Source organism: Chrysemys picta, unplaced genomic scaffold (assembly GCF_011386835.1).
Source record: "Chrysemys picta bellii isolate R12L10 unplaced genomic scaffold, ASM1138683v2 scaf1548, whole genome shotgun sequence".
Classification (NCBI taxonomy): Eukaryota; Metazoa; Chordata; order Testudines; family Emydidae; genus Chrysemys; species Chrysemys picta.
The window spans coordinates 3,657-14,056 of NW_027054254.1; the positions used below are offsets into that span (position 1 = coordinate 3,657).

General features: G+C 51.3%; 1 long non-coding RNA gene across 2 annotated transcripts; it reads right to left on the minus strand.

Moving 5' to 3' along the window:
- Window positions 1-1,970: 1,970 nt before the first annotated feature.
- LOC135979999 (uncharacterized) lies at window positions 1,971-9,776 on the minus strand. Of its 2 annotated transcripts, XR_010597235.1 has the most exons (5): window positions 9,636-9,776; window positions 7,681-9,529; window positions 5,728-7,574; window positions 3,784-5,621; window positions 1,971-3,677 (listed from the first exon to the last, which is right to left on the minus strand). It is a non-coding gene; the product is annotated as an uncharacterized LOC135979999 (long non-coding RNA). The 2 variants fall into 2 exon arrangements; XR_010597234.1 differs by having other exon boundaries at window positions 5,728-9,529.
- Window positions 9,777-10,400: the final 624 nt, after the last annotated feature.

Consider the following 10,400-nt stretch of genomic DNA (forward strand, 5'->3'; position numbering starts at 1 on the left):
GCCACTGGGTGTCACTGTTGCTCCAGGGCAACTACATTCTGAAAAATACCCCAGGTGGCCTCTAAGATACATGTGTGGTAAAGGCTGAGTACAGATGTCTGCTTCCCTTTAGGTGGGGTTCGGTTTGTAATAAAAGTTTTCCTCCTTGTTCTGGGTGCAGAGGGAGAATTTCCCTATATTGGGAGCAGTTGATCTTCCTGGACAGGGAGGAGCATGTTCACCTGAGCAGAAGCCTGGAACCGGAAAGGTGAGTACTGGTGCTGAGTTTGTCTTTCTTCCTATGTGTCTCTCTCTGAGCTCTCATATGTTGGCCAACATACTCTCTCTCTCCCCTTGTCCTGTCTCCTTGCATAGAACGTGGGCAATGGTGCATACTCACAGGCTTGGTCTGGGGCGTCTGCAACCCACTGGGGCATTGGGAGGGGGAAGAGGAGCATGATGGTACGAGATCCTCCATTGGTAGTGGTGGGGGTGACTGTGGGAGTTGACTGTCACTGTTCATCAAGTGGGGCTGATGTACAGTGGATGGGAGAGGGAGGGCAGTATCTCGTACACCAATAGACCTTTGGGCAGTGATGGCTCCTGCTTGGGTTATATGCTGTGTTTGCAGAGGAATCGCCCAGGAGCCCCAGCCAGAGGAGAAACTGGAAGAAGTGAACCTGAGCAGCCTGGACATCCTTGTAAGCAGAGATGAACAGTCCACCGCTTTCTGTCTTCTCCATGACTGTCTGTGAGTGAACAATTATGGCACTCTATTCCTCATCCGTACCACTCTAGTTTTCTTCCACCATTCTCCTGCTGCTCTCTGGCCCTGCTGTATCACGGCACGCAGTGTAACTGTTGCTCCTTAAGGAAATGCTCTGTGCATTACCCCAGGTGTCCACCCAGTGCCACTGTTGCTCCATGGGGGAAATGCTTTGTGCATTACCTGGATTAGCCACCCAGTGTCACTGTTGCTTTATTTGGGAAATGCTCTGTGCAACTATACAGAGTGTCCACCCGGTGTCAATATTGCTCCATGAAGGAAATGCTCTGTGATTACCCGGGGTGGCCACGCAGTCTCATTTTTGTTTCATGAGAGAAATGTTCTGTGCAATTACACTGAGTGGCCACCGGGCGTCACTGCTGTTCCACACGGGAGAAGCTCTGTCCATTTCCCCGATTGGCCATCTAGTGTCTCTGTTGCTCCATGAAAGAAATGCTCTGTGCAGTCGTCCAACTGGCCGCCCAGTGTCACTGCTGCTTCTTAAGGGATTACTCTGAGGGTACTGCAGATGACAACACAGTGTCACTGTTGACAATGGGGGAAATTCTTTGTGCATTACCCCTTGTGGCCACCTAGTTAGTCTTGCTCCCTGAAATGCTTTGTGAATTACCTGGATTAGCCACCCAGTGTCACTGTTGCTCCCTTTGGAACTACTTTGTGCATTATCTCGAGTGGCCACCAGGTGCCACTCCTGCTCCCTGAAATGTTTTCTTTATTACCTGGATTAGCCAACAGGTGTCACTGTTGCTCCAGTAGGGTAAGGCTTTGTGCATTACCCAAAGTGGCCACATGGTGTCATTATTACTTCATGTGGGAAATGCTCTGTGCAATTACACCGCGTGGCCACCTGGTGTCACTGTTACTGCCTAAGGGAAATGCTTTGTGCATTCCCCTGACGGGCCATCTGGTATCACTGTTGCTCCACGAGAGAAATGATTACTCAGTTTCTGTTCATCCAGTGGGGCTGATGTAGATGGGCTGGGAGAGGGAGGCAGGGATGAGGGCAAGATTTCACACACCAATAGAGATTTGTGTAGTGATGGCTCATGCTTGGCTTTTGCAGCTGCGCTTGCAGAGGAATTGGCCAGGAGCCCCAGCCACAATAGAAACTGATACAAGTGGACCTGAGCAACCTGGACATCCTTCTAAGCAGATATGAACAGTCCTCAGGTTTCCGCCTCCCAGATAATTGGCTCTGAGTAAGAGGTCAGTGCTTTGAATTCCTCATGTGTGCTCCCTCTAGTTTCTTCACAGGCCGTGTGCTTCCTCGTTGGGTAGGGGCTCTGTGGTATCAAGGCTGCGGAGGGGCCAGAGTCTACTCTGCAGAGTGACTATGTCGGGTGCTGTTAAGGGGGCCAATACAGGGAGGAGAAAAGGGAAAGAGACCTGAACCCTGATTACAGGGCAGTCACCCTTTCGTTAGTAAGATATTCCTCCTTTACACAAGGCGGGGGAGGAGTCCCCAGTGTGAAAAGATCTGGAAATGAACAGGTAAGAGAGGGATCCTGCTGAGTGTCCCCTTTCCAATCAATCCTCCATCCCTCAGCGACACCCTTCCCGACTTACCTCCTACCCCACCAAGAAAATGACAACTTTGTGCCCCCTACCTTTACCAAAAAAGACCCCTCTGACTTGTGACGCGGTCCTGTTAGTAGGGTTAGGTGCACCCACGTGCCGGCTCTGAATACCACCGCATCTACCTACAACATCTCAACATCAACACATTTCAGAAAGGACGGCCACATCAATCTCTTCAAAGGTAGCCCGAGGAAACTCCTCTCTTTATCACCAAAGAGACACAAGGCCAGGAATTCGGACACAACTAACGGAGCTGTCCGAATCACTGCAGTTGGCGCTCGTCAGTCCGACAGTGTTCTTTCTTGTGCACAAGAAAACAAAGGGTGAAAGTTGTGGTTGGTTGAGCGGTGTAAATTGGGCAGGGCAAAAGGACTTGAGGAAGGATAACACGGAAGTGAGGGTCCGAAAGGAGCCCCCCAACCCTCCTGTTCATTTCCAGACTTTGTGACGTTTGCTTGGTTGGGCCATTTCTTGGCTTTTTTGACAAAAGGGGCGAATTTTCCACGGCCTCCGCCATCCCCTTACAGCCGCCCCTTCGCCACACCATGTTCCATCTGACCGGGATAGGTCCCGAGTAAGATTTCACTTCAAATCTCAAAAAAGCCAAGTAGAAATCATTCTGTGGGAATTTACTGTGACTAAGAGAAACAGAAGTTCAACCCTTCTCAAGTGCTGGAGGGTCGGGGGGAGTCGCTAAGCCACAGGCACAGAAAGGCTCCCCTAGCTTAAGCGTGAGAGGTATAAGACCTTACACCCTGGTTACAGGGCAGTCATTTTGCCGGGCCTGTCAAAGTGACCTGTTAATTTGCATGGCAAAGGAGACCGAAACCCTCCTTACAGGGTGGTCCTTAAGCCTGGGGTCTTCCAATGGGCCAGAGCGAAAAGCGCTGTAAAGGAGAGACCTCCGTTCATTCAGAAATGGGTGGTGTCGTTGCCCAGCGAGTGCCAACGGCCCAAGAGGAGTTAGAAAGGCGAGACCTGCACCCTTCTGACAGGGAGAGGTCAACGGCACGGGGCATTTTAAAGGCTAGGTCCTAAGGAGCTCAAACCCACAGAGACCTCAACCCTTTTTAAAGGGGGTTTGCTCTGCCTCAGCTATGGAAGGGATCCATAAAGCATTTTGGTTGGTAAGGACTGGACCTTGATCCTTGTTTACAGGGAGGTCCTTTTACTGGGCACCTGAAGGGGGATTAAGCCTGTGAGGAGAAGTGTCGAACACGATCCCTCGGTACAGGGGTGCGGTGTGTGCAGCCGTTGGCCGTGGCTTTTTCTTCCCTTTTCCTGCAGTTTCTTTGGTGCTTGTGTCATCTTGTTCATTTTGTCCTTTGAGTTGCTAGAAAGAGAGAGGTGAAGCGGGTTAGGTGTGGCTCAGTAGAGAGCACGTGTACAAGGTAGATTCAGATGACATTGGCAAGGTACTCGGCCCTGCCGGAAATTACCCTAATTCCTTCTTTTCGGCACCGATCTCTTTCAGAACGGAGGAGAGCTTGCGGCAGAAGGCGGGTCCAGGTGGATGCAGAGGACGCGGGCTTTGACTTGGCTGAGTGCGTGAGTGAGGAGGGCACGGGACAGCTAGTAGGACAAACCCTGAACCCTCTCAAGAGGCTGGTTTCTAGAACTACCTTCCAAATGGCAGTGTTACCTTGTGAAAGACAGGGAAAGACCCACACCCTAGTTAGAGGGCGCTCACTTTGGACCTTGGCGTGAAGAGGGCCAATGTAGGGAGGAGAAAAGGGAAAGCGACCTGAACCCTGATTACAGGGCAGTCACCCTTTTTTTAGTAAAATATACCTCCTTTACACTGTTGGGGTGGGGAAGTCCTGAATGTTAAAAGATCTGGAAATGAACAGGTAAGAGAGGGATCCTGCTGAGTGTCCCCTTTCCAATCAATCCTCCATCCCTCAGCGACACCCTTCCCGACTTACCTCCTACCCCACCAAGAAAATGACAACTTTGTGCCCCCTACCTTTACCAAAAAAGACCCCTCTGACTTGTGACGCGGTCCTGTTAGTAGGGTTAGGTGCACCCACGTGCCGGCTCTGAATACCACCGCATCTACCTACAACATCAACACATTTCAGAAAGGACCGCCACATCAATCTCTTCAAAGGTAGCCCGAGGAATCTCCTCTCTTTATCACTAAAGAGACACAAGGCCAGGAATTCGGACACAACTAACGGAGCTGTCCGAATCACTGCAGTTGGCGCTCGTCAGTCCGACAGTGTTCTTTCTTGTGCACAAGAAAACAAAGGGTGAAAGTTGTGGTTGGTTGAGCGGTGTAAATTGGGCAGGGCAAAAGGACTTGAGGAAGGATTACACGGAAGTGAGGGTCCGAAAGGAGCCCCCCAACTCCCCTGTTCATTTCCAGACTTTGTGACGTTTGCTTGGTTGGGCCATTTCTTGGCTTTTTTGAGAAAAGGGGCGAATTTTCCACGGCCTCCGCCATCCCCTTACAGCCGCCCCTTCGCCACACCATGTTCCATCTGACCGGAATAGGTCCCGAGTAAGATTTCACTTCAAATCTCAAAAAAGCCAAGTAGAAATCATTCTGTGGGAATTTACTGTGACTAAGAGAAACAGAAGTTCAACCCTTCTCAAGTGCTGGAGGGTCGGGGGGAGTCGCTCAGGCACAGAAAGGCTCCCCTAGCTTAAGCGTGAGAGGTATAAGACCTTACACCCTGGTTACAGGGCAGTCATTTTGCCGGGCCTGTCAAAGTGACCTGTGGCTTAATTTGCATGGCAAAGGAGACCGAAACCCTCCTTACAGGGTGGTCCTTAAGCCTTGGGCCTTCCAATGGGCCAGAGCGAAAAGCGCTGTAAAGGAGAGACCTCCGTTCCCTCAGAAGTGGGTGGTGTCGTTGCCCAGCGAGTGCCAACGGCCCAAGAGGAGTTAGAAAGGGGAGACCTGCACCCTTCTGACAGGGAGAGGTCAACGGCCCGGGGCATTTTAAAGGCTAGGTCCTAAGGAGCTCCAACCCACAGAGACCTCAACCCTTTTTAAAGGGGGGTCGCTCCGCCTCAACTATGGAAGGGACCCATAAAGCATTTTGGTTGGTAAGGAATGGACCTTGATCCTTGTTTACAGGGAGGTCCTTTTACCGGGCACCTGAAGGGGGATTAAGCCTGTGAGGAGAAGTGTCGAACCCGATCCCTCGGTACAGGGTGCGGTGTGTGCTGTGTGTGCGGTGTGTGCAGCCGTTGGCAGTGGCTTTTTCTTCCCTTTTCCTGCAGTTTCTTTGGTGCTTGTGTCATCTTGTTCATTTTGTCCTTTGAGTTGCTAGAAAGAGAGAGGTGAAGCGGGTTAGGTGTGGCTCAGTAGAGAGCACGTGTACAAGGTAGATTCAGATGACATTGGCAAGGTACTCGGCCCTGCCGGAAATTACCCTAATTCCTTCTTTTCGGCACCGATCTCTTTCAGAACGGAGGAGAGCTTGCGGCAGAAGGCGGGTCCAGGTGGATGCAGAGGACGCGGGCTTTGACTTGGCTGAGTGCGTGAGTGAGGAGGGCACGGGACAGCTAGTAGGACAAACCCTGAACCCTCTCAAGAGGCTGGTTTCTAGAACTACCTTCCAAATGGCAGTGTTACCTTGTGAAAGACAGGGAAAGACCCACACCCTAGTTAGAGGGCGCTCACTTTGGACCTTGGCGTGAAGAGGGCCAATGTAGGGAGGAGAAAAGGGAAAGCGACCTGAACCCTGATTACAGGGCAGTCACCCTTTTTTTAGTAAAATATACCTCCTTTACACTGTTGGGGTGGGGAAGTCCTGAATGTTAAAAGATCTGGAAATGAACAGGTAAGAGAGGGATCCTGCTGAGTGTCCCCTTTCCAATCAATCCTCCATCCCTCAGCGACACCCTTCCCGACTTACCTCCTACCCCACCAAGAAAATGACAACTTTGTGCCCCCTACCTTTACCAAAAAAGACCCCTCTGACTTGTGACGCGGTCCTGTTAGTAGGGTTAGGTGCACCCACGTGCCGGCTCTGAATACCACCGCATCTACCTACAACATCTCAACATCAACACATTTCAGAAAGGACCGCCACATCAATCTCTTCAAAGGTAGCCCGAGGAATCTCCTCTCTTTATCACCAAAGAGACACAAGGCCAGGAATTCGGACACAACTAACGGAGCTGTCCGAATCACTGCAGTTGGCGCTCGTCAGTCCGACAGTGTTCTTTCTTGTGCACAAGAAAACAAAGGGTGAAAGTTGTGGTTGGTTGAGCGGTGTAAATTGGGCAGGGCAAAAGGACTTGAGGAAGGATTACACGGAAGTGAGGGTCCGAAAGGAGCTCCCCAACCCCCCTGTTCATTTCCAGACTTTGTGACGTTTGCTTGGTTGGGCCATTTCTTGGCTTTTTTTGAGAAAAGGGGCGAATTTTCCACGGCCTCCGCCATCCCCTTACAGCCGCCCCTTCGCCACACCATGTTCCATCTGACCGGGATAGGTCCCGAGTAAGATTTCACTTCAAATCTCAAAAAAGCCAAGTAGAAATCATTCTGTGGGAATTTACTGTGACTAAGAGAAACAGAAGTTCAACCCTTCTCAAGTGCTGGAGGGTCGGGGGGAGTCGCTCAGGCACAGAAAGGCTCCCCTAGCTTAAGCGTGAGAGGTATAAGACCTTACACCCTGGTTACAGGGCAGTCATTTTGCCGGGCCTGTCAAAGTGACCTGTGGCTTAATTTGCATGGCAAAGGAGACCGAAACCCTCCTTACAGGGTGGTCCTTAAGCCTTGGGCCTTCCAATGGGCCAGAGCGAAAAGCGCTGTAAAGGAGAGACCTCCGTTCCCTCAGAAGTGGGTGGTGTCGTTGCCCAGCGAGTGCCAACGGCCCAAGAGGAGTTAGAAAGGGGAGACCTGCACCCTTCTGACAGGGAGAGGTCAACGGCCCGGGGCATTTTAAAGGCTAGGTCCTAAGGAGCTCCAACCCACAGAGACCTCAACCCTTTTTAAAGGGGGGTCGCTCCGCCTCAACTATGGAAGGGACCCATAAAGCATTTTGGTTGGTAAGGAATGGACCTTGATCCTTGTTTACAGGGAGGTCCTTTTACCGGGCACCTGAAGGGGGATTAAGCCTGTGAGGAGAAGTGTCGAACCCGATCCCTCGGTACAGGGTGCGGTGTGTGCTGTGTGTGCGGTGTGTGCAGCCGTTGGCAGTGGCTTTTTCTTCCCTTTTCCTGCAGTTTCTTTGGTGCTTGTGTCATCTTGTTCATTTTGTCCTTTGAGTTGCTAGAAAGAGAGAGGTGAAGCGGGTTAGGTGTGGCTCAGTAGAGAGCACGTGTACAAGGTAGATTCAGATGACATTGGCAAGGTACTCGGCCCTGCCGGAAATTACCCTAATTCCTTCTTTTCGGCACCGATCTCTTTCAGAACGGAGGAGAGCTTGCGGCAGAAGGCGGGTCCAGGTGGATGCAGAGGACGCGGGCTTTGACTTGGCTGAGTGCGTGAGTGAGGAGGGCACGGGACAGCTAGTAGGACAAACCCTGAACCCTCTCAAGAGGCTGGTTTCTAGAACTACCTTCCAAATGGCAGTGTTACCTTGTGAAAGACAGGGAAAGACCCACACCCTAGTTAGAGGGCGCTCACTTTGGACCTTGGCGTGAAGAGGGCCAATGTAGGGAGGAGAAAAGGGAAAGCGACCTGAACCCTGATTACAGGGCAGTCACCCTTTTTTTAGTAAAATATACCTCCTTTACACTGTTGGGGTGGGGAAGTCCTGAATGTTAAAAGATCTGGAAATGAACAGGTAAGAGAGGGATCCTGCTGAGTGTCCCCTTTCCAATCAATCCTCCATCCCTCAGCGACACCCTTCCCGACTTACCTCCTACCCCACCAAGAAAATGACAACTTTGTGCCCCCTACCTTTACCAAAAAAGACCCCTCTGACTTGTGACGCGGTCCTGTTAGTAGGGTTAGGTGCACCCACGTGCCGGCTCTGAATACCACCGCATCTACCTACAACATCTCAACATCAACACATTTCAGAAAGGACCGCCACATCAATCTCTTCAAAGGTAGCCCGAGGAATCTCCTCTCTTTATCACCAAAGAGACACAAGGCCAGGAATTCGGACACAACTAACGGAGCTGTCCGAATCACTGCAGTTGGCGCTCGTCAGTCCGACAGTGTTCTTTCTTGTGCACAAGAAAACAAAGGGTGAAAGTTGTGGTTGGTTGAGCGGTGTAAATTGGGCAGGGCAAAAGGACTTGAGGAAGGATTACACGGAAGTGAGGGTCCGAAAGGAGCTCCCCAACCCCCCTGTTCATTTCCAGACTTTGTGACGTTTGCTTGGTTGGGCCATTTCTTGGCTTTTTTTGAGAAAAGGGGCGAATTTTCCACGGCCTCCGCCATCCCCTTACAGCCGCCCCTTCGCCACACCATGTTCCATCTGACTGGGATAGGTCCCGAGTAAGATTTCACTTCAAATCTCAAAAAAGCCAAGTAGAAATCATTCTGTGGGAATTTACTGTGACTAAGAGAAACAGAAGTTCAACCCTTCTCAAGTGCTGGAGGGTCGGGGGGAGTCGCTAAGCCACAGGCACAGAAAGGCTCCCCTAGCTTAAGCGTGAGAGGTATAAGACCTTACACCCTGGTTACAGGGCAGTCATTTTGCCGGGCGTGTCAAAGTGACCTGTTAATTTGCATGGCAAAGGAGACCGAAACCCTCCTTACAGGGTGGTCCTTAAGCCTGGGGTCTTCCAATGGGCCAGAGCGAAAAGCGCTGTAAAGGAGAGACCTCCGTTCCCTCAGAAATGGGTGGTGTCGTTGCCCAGCGAGTGCCAACGGCCCAAGAGGAGTTAGAAAGGCGAGACCTGCACCCTTCTGACAGGGAGAGGTCAACGGCACGGGGCATTTTAAAGGCTAGGTCCTAAGGAGCTCAAACCCACAGAGACCTCAACCCTTTTTAAAGGGGGTTTGCTCTGCCTCAGCTATGGAAGGGATCCATAAAGCATTTTGGTTGGCAAGGAATGGACCTTGATCCTTGTTTACAGGGAGGTCCTTTTACCGGGCACCTGAAGGGGGATTAAGCCTGTGAGGAGAAGTGTCAAACCCGATCCCTCGGTACAGGGTGCGGTGTGTGCTGTGTGTGCGGTGTGTGCAGCCGTTGGCAGTGGCTTTTTCTTCCCTTTTCCTGCAGTTTCTTTGGTGCTTGTGTCATCTTGTTCATTTTGTCCTTTGAGTTGCTAGAAAGAGAGAGGTGAAGCGGGTTAGGTGTGGCTCAGTAGAGAGCACGTGTACAAGGTAGATTCAGATGACATTGGCAAGGTACTCGGCCCTGCCGGAAATTACCCTAATTCCTTCTTTTCGGCACCAATCTCTTTCAGAACGGAGGAGAGCTTGCGGCAGAAGGCGGGTCCAGGTGGATGCAGAGAACGCGGGCTTTTACTTGGCTGAGTGCATGAGTGAGGAGGGCACGGGGCAGCTAGTAGGACAAACCATGAACCCTCTCAAGAGGCTGGTTTCTAGAACTACCTTCCAAATGGCAGTGTTACCTTGCGAAAGACAGGGAAAGACCCACACCCTAGTTAGAGGGCGCTCACTTTGGACCTTAGCGTGAAGAGGGCCAATGCAGGGAGGAGAAAAGGGAATGCGACCTGAACCCTGATTACAGGGCAGTCACCCTTTTTTTAGTAAAATATACCTCCTTTACACTGTTGGGGTGGGGGAGTCCCGAATGTGAAAAGATCTGGAAATGAACAGGTAAGAGAGGGATCCTGCTGAGTGTCCCCTTTCCAATCAATCCTCCATCCCTCAGCAACACCCTTCCCGACTTACCTCCTACCCCACCAAGAAAATGACAACTTTGTGCCCTCTACCTTTACCAAAAAAGACCCCTCTGACTTGTGACGCGGTCCTGTTAGTAGGGTTAGGTGCACCCACGTGCCGGCTCTTAATACCACCGCATCTACCTACATCAACACATTTCAGAAAGGACCGCCACATCAATCTCTTCAAAGGTAGCCCGAGGAATCTCCTCTCTTTATCACTAAAGAGACACAAGGCCAGGAATTCGGACACAACTAACGGAGCTGTCCGAATCACTGCAGTTGGCGC